Genomic DNA, 13,373 nt, shown 5'->3' with positions numbered 1-13,373 from the left:
AACATCACAAGTCACAATACAAAAAAAATTTAAACTACTTAAACTCAGAAAAAAAAATACATTAGATAGATATCTGTGGTGCTATAAAATCCCAAACAGAGGAACGCCTCAGCTTAATTCTGTAGTAGCGGTTCACTGCTGTCTCAGGCGACCTCCCTTGACATCCCGGACCGGCCCAGATTTCTCAGCTCAAAAAAAAAGAATAGGCATGATGACAATAATAAAGAATCGCTAAAATATTTATCTAATAGTCGTTTGCTGTAAGTGTTAGCTCAGTTTTCAACAACCCTCTTGCATATTCTTCATCAAAAACCTTAAAAGGCCATACAAGGACACACAGAGAATGTAGCCACCACCAGGGGAGCACAAAAGCGAGCTGTTTGAATCGGACATCAACACAAATCAGTTTCGGATCCACCGGATAATAATATGTAAAACAATGGCCGCCGTTCCGTTTGGTTGGAACTCTTGCGCAGGTCTATTGCGCGTGCCTCGATAGTTGCACCATGTGATCCATTAATTAGTCTAATTTGTAGCCCAATTGTGCTGTATTCTCGATCGATTGTTGTTTATTTAAATATGCATATTTTTCGGCACTAGTTGTTCAGAGTGATATCCATTAATAGTGATAGCCTGTGACTTCAGCTTCCGTTACGGGGAAACCGAGATGGAATCCCGGCACGCACCTCTATATTTCCGTTATGTGCATTTAAATAATTAGATACCTATTACTTTTCTTTAACGCATAAGAAAAACATCGTGAGAAGGTGAGGAAAAAAACAACCTTTGTTACCTATGCACAGCTTAACTACTCGTACATCCCATCTTGTTAAAATTTTGCTTAGCTTTTATCGTGGAACATGCAAATTTTGAACCCGGGAAAATATATGGTTTATGCGGGAAGATCAAAACCCGAAATAAATAAGTAATTAAGCATAAGTCGATAGTCGTACGAAACAATAGGTGGAAGTTAAGGCAACGGATCGTTATGTATTTCATCTTGCCAACTGATAGACGTCCACTGCTGGGCAAAGGTCTTTTGTAGGTAATTCCTACCTGCTCCCTGCGGTGCGCTTGATCTAGTCTGTCCACCTCGTTATACGTATATGAAAATCGAGTTCCATATCATTGGGTCTGCTTTGACGCGTACTGATGGTAGATCAGAATACAGTTGTCGTTCGAGGCGACTAATGGAATACAGAGAGAACAGAGAGTAACTTCCTCTATGCTATTACTACCTATTGCGCTATTCATCATCACCATCATCAATTCAACATATTGACGTCCACTACTACACATAGGTCTTTTCTGCCTAAAAAAGACCTATGTGTAGTAGGCAGTCCCGCCGCTTGATTCCAGCGGCTCCGAGCGACTCGCTTGATGTCCTCCGTCCACCTCCTTGGGGGCGACCTACGCTGCGTTTACGGTGCATTCCAACACCTTGGAACCCCAACGTCCATCGGTTCTCCAAGCTATGCAAATCGCCCATCGCCACTTCGCAACTCGTTGATATCGATGTCGGTAACTCTAGTTCTTCTACGGATCATTTCTGATTTTATCACGTGATATACTCCTAACATCCTACTGCGATATTACTCTGTGCTATTTCTGCCTACTTATTACTGTTCTACTGCGATTACCATTCCATCTGCTCAGCGTGATGTTTATGGACAAACCCTCTCGTTGGGAAAGAAATTTATTGGGTGATATTATACTATTTATGTTGGGATAAAAATATAATTGTAATACGTTTTAGAAATAAAGGCATTTTTTTTATTTATGATGGGTCTGCCTTAATATCTTTGTAACTATTAAAGGCCAACCCATAATAAATGTATCACGAATTAATAAACACAACCAAATTACTCCACTGTTTTTACAGACCATTGTTAGGTCGAAGTTGCAAACGGTGTGAGTTTCGTTTGAATAAATAAATGAATGGAAATAGAGAGTTGTATAGATCGTGATTGTGGGAATGACACGGAGAACAAAACGTGCGAGCTGGGCGAGACAGACCCCGTTATGTCTCGATTTGAGCACCAATAAGGTCACTTGAAAATTAGTTAATTCTACATCTAAGGTACTCACAAAATTATTGATTCACGTTCAGAATACTGATTGCCTCGTTGATCTAATATACAAATAACTTTATTGCCATGCTTAATTATATGTATTGTGTGTTTTCTGTTAAATAGTTTTCAGTTTTTATATTTATAGCCCGGAGGATGGTAATATAAATAGATATATCTATATAGGTACTATCTAAGAACATGAGGCTTAACACCTACGCTTCGGGACAAAGGCATTTTGAAGGATTGTTACTTGCATACAGTAAGAAGTGTTGCTCCGGTTTCAGACGATTGTTTAAGCACCTACCGTCTACTTTATCGTAAATTTTTGTAGTGAAAAAATATATATACGTTCGTATTACGTAGGTACCTACACATACTTGGTCTGAATTTTGCTTTAAAAAGCACTTGCACATTTTGAATTCGTGATAACAATATGAAACGATGAGTGTCCAGTGGTGAGGAGGTTTTACTTTTGGAGGGCCCGATTTCGGTCTCCGGCATGCATCTCTAATGTTTCTGAGTTTTGTGCGTTTTTGAGCAATTAAATATCACTTTCATTAAAGGTAAAAGAAAAAAAGTGAGGAAACCTGCATATTTCAGAGTTCTCCATAATGTTAACTAGGCTTAGGCTAGTAGTATCTTCCTAAGATCATCGCAAACAATAAAAGTGAATAACCTACTAAGTAAAAAAGTTTTCTTCGTCTTTGCCCACTAGTGTCTATGGAAAGAACATGTCTAATATCATCGATGTCGAACACAGATTATAATATTCTATGAAATCAATAATTCACTTTCAAACCTCGAATCAAATTAAAAACCGGTGGACATTTCTATTAATGTCCAATGAACCAGAAAACTGGTTTCATGGCACGCATTGAATTAGCATACAATAGTGTTGTCCGGATATGTTTTCTAAAAATCGGGACTTTAGTGAAAAGCGGGACAAGTTAGGGACGTTGTAGATTACAAGTGTGTCAATAGTTTTTTTTTTTGCAAAAGGGCTTGTAGAAGTGATATAGATATCGATGCCACTCTTATATGCATTGTGATAGATATATTGAACTCTTGCAATGACCTTTCCAAAGCCTCATGGTAAAGTCATGTCAATGATTACACTTCTTCATTTTTAACCAACTTCCTTCCAAAAAGAGGAAGAAGAAGAAGAAACACTTTATTGCACGCAGCATAAATAATACAGATAACACAAAACAACAAGAAATAAATTAAAAAATGTAGGCATGCAAAGGCGGCCTTAAAAAAGAAGGAGGATATCAAGTCTATAGATAACTACGTTATCTCTAGGTGAATTTACTATTTTTTTTTATTCGAAAGTGGTTTTTTCGAAATAGGCTCATTAAAATTTCATATAGAGCTGATGAAGAGTTTCGGAGACAGACAACCGAGCTCTTTAAAAAATTACAGCAAATCAAACTGCTATTGCATAAATATGCATTGTTTACGCAATCAAATAACAAAAAAAGTTACGAATCGGAAACGGAAGTTAAAGGAATGGAAGTTGAATTAACAACATTAAATTTAAAAAAAAAACACAGAAAAGTTACTCGCATTAAATAATACAGTATAATCAGAGCTGAATTTATTTATTTTTAACATCTTTACTATTAGGAGTAGAAAAAATTACCACATGAAAAAGCAGTCAGGACGCGTCCCGCCAAGATTACTCAAGACTCGTCTGAGAAGGTTGAAAAACGGGACTTATAAGTAACAGCACTAGCATACAACGATACCGCTGCAGAACGGAAGCTTTTACCTATATTCATACATCCACAACTTCCTGTTTGTCGAACATGAATATTTTAACGGGGAGCTGGCATTATTTTATTCTTTCGACGAGCAGTTATGATTTTGGCTGACTTTATTCTTTGATTTTCTCGCTGTTCTATAGTTGGCATACCTTGGAATGAGGCTCTGCCAGGAAGAGTTTGAACTCTAGGGCTCAAAGAAGCGAAAGGATCTTCGGCCTGAGGGCGCCTCATGTGAGGCTGAACATCAGCTCAGGTGATTAGTCAGCACGACTCCGAGGCTCATCCGGATGATGTCAGAAGTGGGGGTCCTCGCCGGCGAAGACGCTGTTCAGAGGTTGATTGTGTATCCTGATAACAGATCTGAAAATGGGTTTTCGTACTTGCAAACGAGTGTCTGTGAGGAGTTTAACTGCACAGTTTTTTGTGCACCTCGTTTGGATATTTAGTCCTGCGTCTGAGGAATGTATCGTCTCTCGTGTTACAAGTAGGTAAAACTTAAACGAGGATCGTTTGTTTGTTTAAACTTTGATACTCGAGAGAGATGACCTGTTATACCTGTAACGATTGCAAAATTGTCATTTTATACTAATTTATGATAACAAAAAAAAATTGTATGTACCTGAAGGTTTGCCACTAGAACAACCAACGTATAGAGGTCTCCGTGATAATAAATTCACCGGCATTGTGTCAATTACGCAAGGCTTCGTTCACGACGGCTACCTTCACGGTTATCGGCCGTTTAGCGGGTTGCTGGAGGCACTGTCATAGTCTAGGTCGTATTGATGTAATAATGAATGAGACGATTTTATTTATTAGCTTTTCAAGGGAAACAAACAGTACTATTACACATAAAAGTTATGCCGTATTTATGTATTACATAAACCAATGAAGTTTCCACAACTTGGTTATACATATAATACGATAACATTAACCACAATTGCTTAGGAATAAGTACCTACCAAGCAATTATAATATAAAAAAAAATTAAATTAAAACAAAAATGAAAAACAAAAACTTTAAAGCTTACAATACTTATTTTGCCATAATATTTTTTTTAAAAGTGCCAATTTTGATATGAAAAATGTCCGTCTCACAATATTTGTTGTTAAAAGCATTGCACGCACGAGATAAAAAACAATGTCAAGAAAATTTTCTAATTTGTGATATGATAATAGTTTTGACAACGTTTTATTCGCTTCTAGCGGTGAAAAGGGCTTGAATATTTTGGCTCACCGACACCGACATTTTTTTTTCTTCAAATTTGTGGCCAAACAAATTAACAACAACTATCAAATAAATAAATATTTTCATGATTTTTACCCCAGCCCGGCTAAAGCAGGCAATTAACTATATTAGACATTATTTAATTTGATTAGGCTCTAGCGGTCACTCGCGACTTCGTCCGCGTTTGAGTCAACCTCAAAAGATAGTGATACGCTGTTGCGGACTGTTTTTAGTAGTTTTCAAGAGGAAATTCACCTAGTTAGACCGAAATGGTTTGCCTTGCTCATTTTGTCAAACATATTTTTTTTTCATTTGCAATATATTTGAACAAGCATATTTAGACCTATAGATATTAAAATTAGAAAAACAGACGCACGAAGTCACGCCCAGTTATTTTTACACCTAAACCGACAGTTGATCACGATCAGAAAAATAATAAAATTATGTCTAACTTCAGCTTCAAGAATAAAGCCACATAACACTTATCTATGTATTTTAAAATAATAAAATACATAGATTTTCTGCAAGAGTAACATAAACTCATGAAGCGGCCGTAAAAACTTAAAAAGATTCGCTTTTTACATCCCATCCATCCTCACGCGATACCGTATTAGATATCGGACACTATACATCAGTTAAATCGGAGTTACTCGCGACTTTACGCAGAACTTCTAACCGTACCTGTAATGTCCGCAGTAAGAACGCGTTTAGTGGACTTTTTATGTTCTCTTCTTAATACTTGTTTTTTTTTTAAGTATTAATTGACAGAGGAAGCAGATGGCATATCTGTTCATACGCAATGGCAACCACTATAAAACCACTGCCTGCAAACACTTCGCAGGGCATGCTAGGAATACGTCCTGCATCGTGCCGTCCTGGGCTCAAATGGCCAAAATATTGTACATACAAAACCTATTGACGGCCGATTGGCGCAGTGGGCAGCGACGCTGCTTTCTGTGTCCAAGGCCGTGGGTTCTCACAACTGGAAAATGTGTGTGTGATGAACACGAATGTTTTTCAGTGTCTGGGTGTTTATATGGATTTTATAAGTATTTATGTATATTATTCATAAAAAAGAAATAAAAAAAATTCGTCAGTTATTTTAGCCATAACAAGCTACGCTTACTTTGGGGCTAGATGGCGTTGTGTGTATTGTCGTAGTATATTTGTTTATTTATCTATAGGCGAGGGTAAACCTGATTGTTGGCGTGGCAATACAGGCCGTGGCGACGCATCGCCACGCTATATGATGGAATGGATAGAATAAAAAAAAAAACCTGCAGGACTGACTGGCTGGCTGCGGGGACGACGCTGCACTTAATTTGTTCCTGCCCCGCGTTGATGCAAAAACGCAGCACTCTTTTGGGAAAGTATATAATACAACCAGAAGATGCTAAGTTTCTTCTAGCAAATATAGTGCTGTTGTTCTTGGCGGCGACCAATGCTTGCTGGGAGATTTAGACAGCGGCGTCACACCAGGTACCAGGCAAGCAGAAGAAGAAGAATAATATTGCAAAACTAACTTTACAGTCATGTTGTGTACCGTACATGTTGCAGATTAGGCACCAGAAGAACGTTGTTTCGTAACAAAAATACCTCATGGACGATGCATAACAAATCGCAAAGCACCTACGGTTTAACAACCTTAGTTACGCTCACACAAAGTAATAACATACCCCACTGGCTAATGCAATTGTGATGTTAGTACGAAGTATGTAGGTATGACAAGTTGGTAACAACACCATCTTATGAGATTACAGAAAAGGATATTTCCAACTGCTGTATAGAAAGTGCCTAGCATGATTAACAATGCATCACGAAGAAATGGATCAATTCCACCATTCATTTATTTCATACTCACTAATATAAGATGTGAAGTACGCATTTGGTTGTATAATTATTATTTCTACTTTACTTATACATGTGTATTTACCTACCTATGATAAATAAAATTTTAAAAAAACACTTAATTTACACGACACTATAGGAGATACCGGAGCCTCCCAAAAATTTGCTGAGGCTGGCCACCGAGGGAGTTTTAGTGGGTAATTGAATCCCACATAACCCGATCATATTGAGGTCGGGTATCTTTGAAGATATACCCCCCGTAAACAAAAAAAAAAGATCAAATCTCGAGTCAAACCCAGTTCAGCTGTTCAAATGTGATAATTAAGTTTAGTCAACTCATCTGATTATTTCAAAGCAATAACTTGTTAAAAGTTTTGTTATTATATTTGTTTGTCTGTTTATCTTTGCTATCCCATCTGTGAAATTTTGACGAAACTTCAACATAGAACGACGATTAAGCTCAATTTGCTATACTCCGCGAAAAGAATCCGTATAGTGCAAGTAATAAGTTCTTCAATCATAATAATTTACACCAGACAGATCTTCGACAATGAACTCTCTAAGCACGTTCACTCCGACATACACCGTAGCATCCTCAGGAGATGTTGACTTTACAATTGTTAACTAACCAAACTTCAATAGGCAAACATACGAGTATGTATACGTAAAAATGGCATGCGTTTTGTTTCGGAAATCCAGCCTAAGCGCTACAATAGTAAAAAAGGGGTTAGAATATTGTACTGTCATACAATACCCACGTTCTCAAAATTTTAAGAACAAAAAGGGACATTCAAATGAAGAAAGCAAAATAAGTACTAAGTACTTGGGCACGAGGAATGGCAACTCACTGTGATACAGTTTTAACTAGTACAGGAGTTGGCGTAACTGGAACCTGGTCTTACAAACATTTTGTACATTCCTATATATTTGCAATTACTAACCTCATTTATTATGTAAGCAGGTATTATTTTTGGTTTAAAGGTCGCTGGTACTTTAAAAACTGTGAAATCTGATGAAGGCACCAGCAACTAAATCTTATGTTTTAAGAAGTATTGTTACTTTATAAACCATAAACGCATAAATTTTTTTTTATATACTTAATCTAGAACTCTGCGTACAAACTATTTTTGGCCTAAATAAAGTTTATTATTATTATTATTATTATTAATTTCATGGAAAAGAGGTTTTATATCGCTATTCCGCGAAATTAATCCATCCAGATTTTATGAAAGTTTTCAGTTTTGGAGTCCGAGTAATTAAACCTACAGTTTGATGAATAATTTATAATAAAAACCTACTACCTTGTGAGTGCGGGTATAAAATAGGGGATAATTTTTTTTTTATAAACATTTACTTTCACGAGTTCGGGGACAACCTATATTTATAATTTAGGTAAAAAATTTAAAGAAAATCGTACAGTTAAATATTTTATACCTACTCATAGTTAATATACGTTTATAAATTTCTTATGAACTCGACCATAAAGTTCTATGAGAACGGTTCACTCGTAAACCTACATCGTATTAAACCCACATACCTACTTAACTGAATATTTTACTTTATTGAGCACGCTGAGGTATTTGGGGTCGTTTGGTCATATATGGGATAATGGGAAATTATTTTAGGTCTTTTATTTGAAATTGCTAACGTTCACTTTGCAAGTTTTTTATTTATTCCACTACAATCACTTGACAACAAATTTATTTTAAGGCCTAACTGTTATATTAAACCAATATTTCTAATCTTCTAGTGTTCTAGTTTCTAGATGGCATCGTACCGGACCGTCTTTGTCAGGACGGTCGTTACTAGCCGTGGCCGAAGCCTTTCAGACGAAGTTAAATCACGAGATGCTGATTTTGAGTTCCATTTCATTTTAGTATGGGAACTTATAAATTAAAAATTTAAAAAACCTAAGACTTTCAATACTGTGTACATTATTCTAATAGTCTAGCTTTTTCATTTGATACCTATGTTTAGGGATTAGGGTTCTGAAAAATATGTAATTCCGCCATCGTCGGCAGTCATCTTGGACCGATTTTCATCAAACATCCGGCTATCTCACCTTACAAATAAAAAAAAAACAAATACAATATTAAAATCCGATAATCTGTTCGGAAGCTACGATGCCACACACACACATCTCAAACTTATAACACCCCGTCGTTATTGCGTCGAGGGTTAAAAACTAATATTCAAATAAGTTTGAATAACCTTGCCAGTCTAACAAATTGATATTTTGCGCCGCGCCGTCCCAGCCCTTTATTTTTACTTGATGTTTTTAGAGTTAGAATTATAAGATAGAATTTCCGACTCTACCCTCCACAGGGAGGCGGAGAGTTTATATCGGAATTCTACCGAAACACCAAGTTGTTTTAACTCACCACCACATGCATTTTTCGATCAGTTACTAAATTATGCAGTAAAATCAAAATAGCATATTACGCTATTTTAATGTGAACGTTTAAAATTCAAAATTAAAATATAATCGAAATATTATAAAGTTTGCCTATTTTAGTTCTAAACCATGACACGGGACTTGTCTTCCATTGAATTTACATAGAAGTGTGAACGGTTCTTCTTTCTAAACCTCTAATTGTAAGTCTACCTGAGGGCGTAAGAGGCCCTGGAGGAGGTCGGGGTAAGCACTGCTTATATGAATCTAGCGACAAGATAAAACTTTCGCACACAACCGAATCTCGCGTACCAGGTAGGTATAGGCCAAAACAATCTCATATCCTTAGTTTCGAAAATTAATCAAAACACTTAGTGATGCTTCTAATTTATAGATATTCTAACTTGCGCAACTTTTAGAAAATCTCTCATCGGACTAACCTCGTTAAAAAGCAGTGATACTGGTATTTAGAAACTTTACCTCATAATATAACACTGCTTAAATAAACGATCTTAAATATTTATAATATTTAATAATACTTAATAATATTTCAGCTTTCGATTAATTCACCACAATTCATGTATAATTCATAGCCAAATTGGTTATTAGCATTAACTGTTTTCTCATTTGAGAAATCTTTATTTACGAGAAATAAATTCAAAATTAAGTAAATAAGTATTACCGTTTCGTAATCGACCCGCAAATTCGAAAGGCATATGTATCTACAAATGTTAGTTAGGTATGATTAAATGTTTACAGGCGATAGAGATCTTCATATCTGACTTTTAAGGCCATTAATGAATTTCGAAAAAAGGAAAAATTTAGTTTAGGTTTCTAACAACGCTCGAAATTACGAATAAATAAGAGTAAATGTGGCTATAATTTACAAAATAAATCAAATCACCATAACAAAACCTATATACACTTTTCCTTCCTTTCTTTCTTTTTTCGTACGTATTCTAAGTTCTAACCGGATTTTATCCTTGTATCGTATTCGCTCGGATGACTGCAAATTCCCAAAACTGACTCATCGCCATCTGAGGTCATACCTGAGGTCGTTACCTCCAGCCTTTGTTTTAGTTTTTTTTACCAAGGCGGCTATAAGTTCGTACGCAATAAACACACTTTGTTCCTAATAATGAAATTTATTTCCTGTCGGTTCCGAAATGATATATTATGAAAATTAAGCTTAATTTGCTACACTCCGCAAAAGTAGGCGAATCTGTATGGTGTAATTTATAATTTCTTGAATCTTTATACTCCACACCAAACATATCTTCGGCAATGTACCCACCCACTACGCACGTTTCGCTCCGAAACCGTAGCATTCTAAGGAGATGTTGACTTTAAAATAAATAATTGTTGAGCTTAACAATAATTTATTGTAAAGTTCATTCTAATTACAATTTTTGTCATTTAAATATTTATATTATGACACTGATAAATATGTTTAAATTGACACTACGGATTAATAACAGTGCATTCAAAAAAAAATTGCGCATCTAGGATCACGGTAAGTTTTAATGATAAAAACAAAATGAGGCGTGATGTCAAAGCAAAACTGTACTGACACACCTTAACAAAAGCAACTTTTTGTTCCTAGTTACTATCATAAATCAAAAGCTAGATTGTTTTGTTTAAAAGAAGCATCCTATATCCAGTGTCAGCGGCACGGTACGGCTGCGGTATCGAATAAATGAATTGTTTTCTGTAGCAAAAAAAATCGATAGATACATAACTTGATAAGCTAATTATTTCTGAATGTAGAAATAAATGTTTTTATTCTTTATGACTCGTGTAGTAAGTAAACTGCCTACGCACTTTTGTGCTTTGCCGGTGTCGGGTGTTCCAACACATAATTTTTTTATAGCATTTATTAATAGTGGGTAATAACTATATCTATAATAGTTATTAACCAAAAATTTTGCTCAGTGGGCAGGACTTCAACTTCACTTGCGGGGCCGAGTTCGAATCCCAGCACGCACTGCTAAATATTCTAAGTTATGTGCGTTTTAAGAAATTAAAATATCACTAGCTTCAACGGTGAAGAAAAACATCGTGAGGAAACCTGCATGCCTGAGAGTTCTCCATAACATTCTCAAAAGGCGTGTGGAGTCCACCAATCCGCACTGGGTCCAGGGTCGAAAACGGCCTGACGGGGACTAGCAGTCACGTTATCACCCCTACTTACAACTCCGGGAAGACAGGCGCTTGCTAAATGCTAAAGAAAAGCAACCTGAATTGCCTCCTCATAGCGACGTTGGTACCTACATGAAGGTAGCCACAAGCGTTGTGCAATGGATGCCTCCATGTACGTTCCTAGGAGATCCCAGAGCCTCCGAATATGTAGACGCTGGCTACCGAGGGGTTCTGAGTGGGTATCAATCCCACATAACCCAAATTCTCCCACAGAGAATCGAGTATATTTTAAGAAGTTTTTTTGTTTGTGAAAAAAAAGGGTCTGAGTAATTTTAATATCAAAAAGAGGATGTAGTCTATTTGCCATCACTGCCATGATGTTCTTTGACACCATATCTCCGTAAAATATCTGTCCAATCTAAGGATTGAACATATTTAAATTAAAAAAAATTTTTATTAAAGCAACAGTTTAAAGTCTTTTTGGTTGAGAAAGGAATTATTTCTCCACATCTTTAAATCTAAACTGATTTCGATTATTGTATTATTGCTTTTTATCGACAATTTAATGAATGAATATACATACTTTTATTAAACGAAGATTCCAACAAAATATTAAAGGGTTTAACAAACAGTTCATTCAGTTTCTGCTCCATTTTTGTCAATAAGTACTATTTATTAGTGAAATTTATAATGGGATTCAAAAGCCAAAACCTTGTGTGGCTACTGGAATCTATCTTCATATCCTAAAGCACTGGAAAACGATGTCGTTTAGTGGGTATAGCGTTAAATCACCTTAATAAACGTGCATCGACTTAATAACGGAAACTATAAACTGTAAACAGTAATGTCATTTTCTTATAATAATTAGCAGCTTAATTCTACGCAACAATACTTCATACATATAAAACATATCGCTTATCAATTATTAATCTAAAACCAGTGCTAAGGTGAAAGAAGTCCAATACAGTTATATTTTTGGTGGCTCTGTCGAAACTTTGTAACTTAATATCGGTTCTAATGCATAGAACACTCAATAAAAGCTTCTCGGAACACCTACACAAATACCAGAATGTGTACAGTCAACTTACTTGGTAAAATAATCGCGCCGGCCAACGGGACTCCTATACGTTCAAAGCGCACAACACTGCACACTATAAAACACTTATCACATAAAATAGTTCGTCAAATCCCTCGACACTTAAAACACCTATTTTTAAAAAAGTAACATTCAAATATCGAATGCCTTCGTTCGTAAAAAATCGCTGTTCGTTGATATTCTAGGGTCGGTGGTACTTTAAACTGACGAACTACAGCGACGACCGTACTGCCTGCTACTGAACAGTCAGTGACACTGCGCATGCATGCTCTCCCATTCCTACAATGCTTAGAGCGGTACGAGGGAAAGAGAAAACTAATCTTTGGAATGTGTTAACATCAGAATCAGTATAGCTATCTCATCTCTATATGGGGTTTTATATTCAGATGGAAAAGAATGGATATAGCTGAGGTTCACAGTGCATATGTGTTGCAGCGATGCGTAGAGGTGTATGGAAAAATGAGGCTTTCGTTGTTAAGGGCAAGCATACAGTATGTTAAAGTACTAAGTAACTTTTTCTTAGTAGTTACTTTTTTGTGATTTTTTATACCAACTGGGATGGGCAACTATAGCCAAAAGTGAATAGGCATATAGTAGGGTAGCCCTCCTTATAATCGCATAAAAAACTTTTAATTAAAACGTTTTACTAAATACCAATAGAATAGTAATATTATTTAAACAAGTTGTTTACCGCGACTTTGTTCGATTAAAAATAGCTAACTCCTTACAATATTTTATACCTACCATTTAAAGTCCCGCAAAATAGTTTTCAAGATAAGGCAGAACAAATTGACAAACAAAAAATAAACATGTTTGGGTTCGAAAAACTTTAACAT

The 13,373-nt window shown here is 36.0% G+C and overlaps 1 protein-coding gene across 2 annotated transcripts in view; it reads right to left on the bottom strand.

The window, feature by feature from the left end:
- Positions 1 to 12,766, bottom strand: part of LOC120625584 (ATP-binding cassette sub-family G member 8) — a 78,889-nt gene extending 66,123 nt beyond the window's left edge. For both annotated transcript variants that reach the window (XM_039892643.1, XM_039892644.1), the window contains exon 1: positions 12,530 to 12,766. The gene's annotated coding sequence lies outside the window, so the exon portion shown is untranslated. The remainder of the gene's footprint in view (positions 1 to 12,529) is intronic.
- Positions 12,767 to 13,373: the final 607 nt, after the last annotated feature.

The sequence above is a fragment of the Pararge aegeria genome, chromosome 8 (genome assembly GCF_905163445.1).
Source record: "Pararge aegeria chromosome 8, ilParAegt1.1, whole genome shotgun sequence".
Classification (NCBI taxonomy): domain Eukaryota; kingdom Metazoa; phylum Arthropoda; class Insecta; order Lepidoptera; family Nymphalidae; genus Pararge; species Pararge aegeria.
This window is presented reverse-complemented; position numbering and strand designations above follow the sequence as displayed.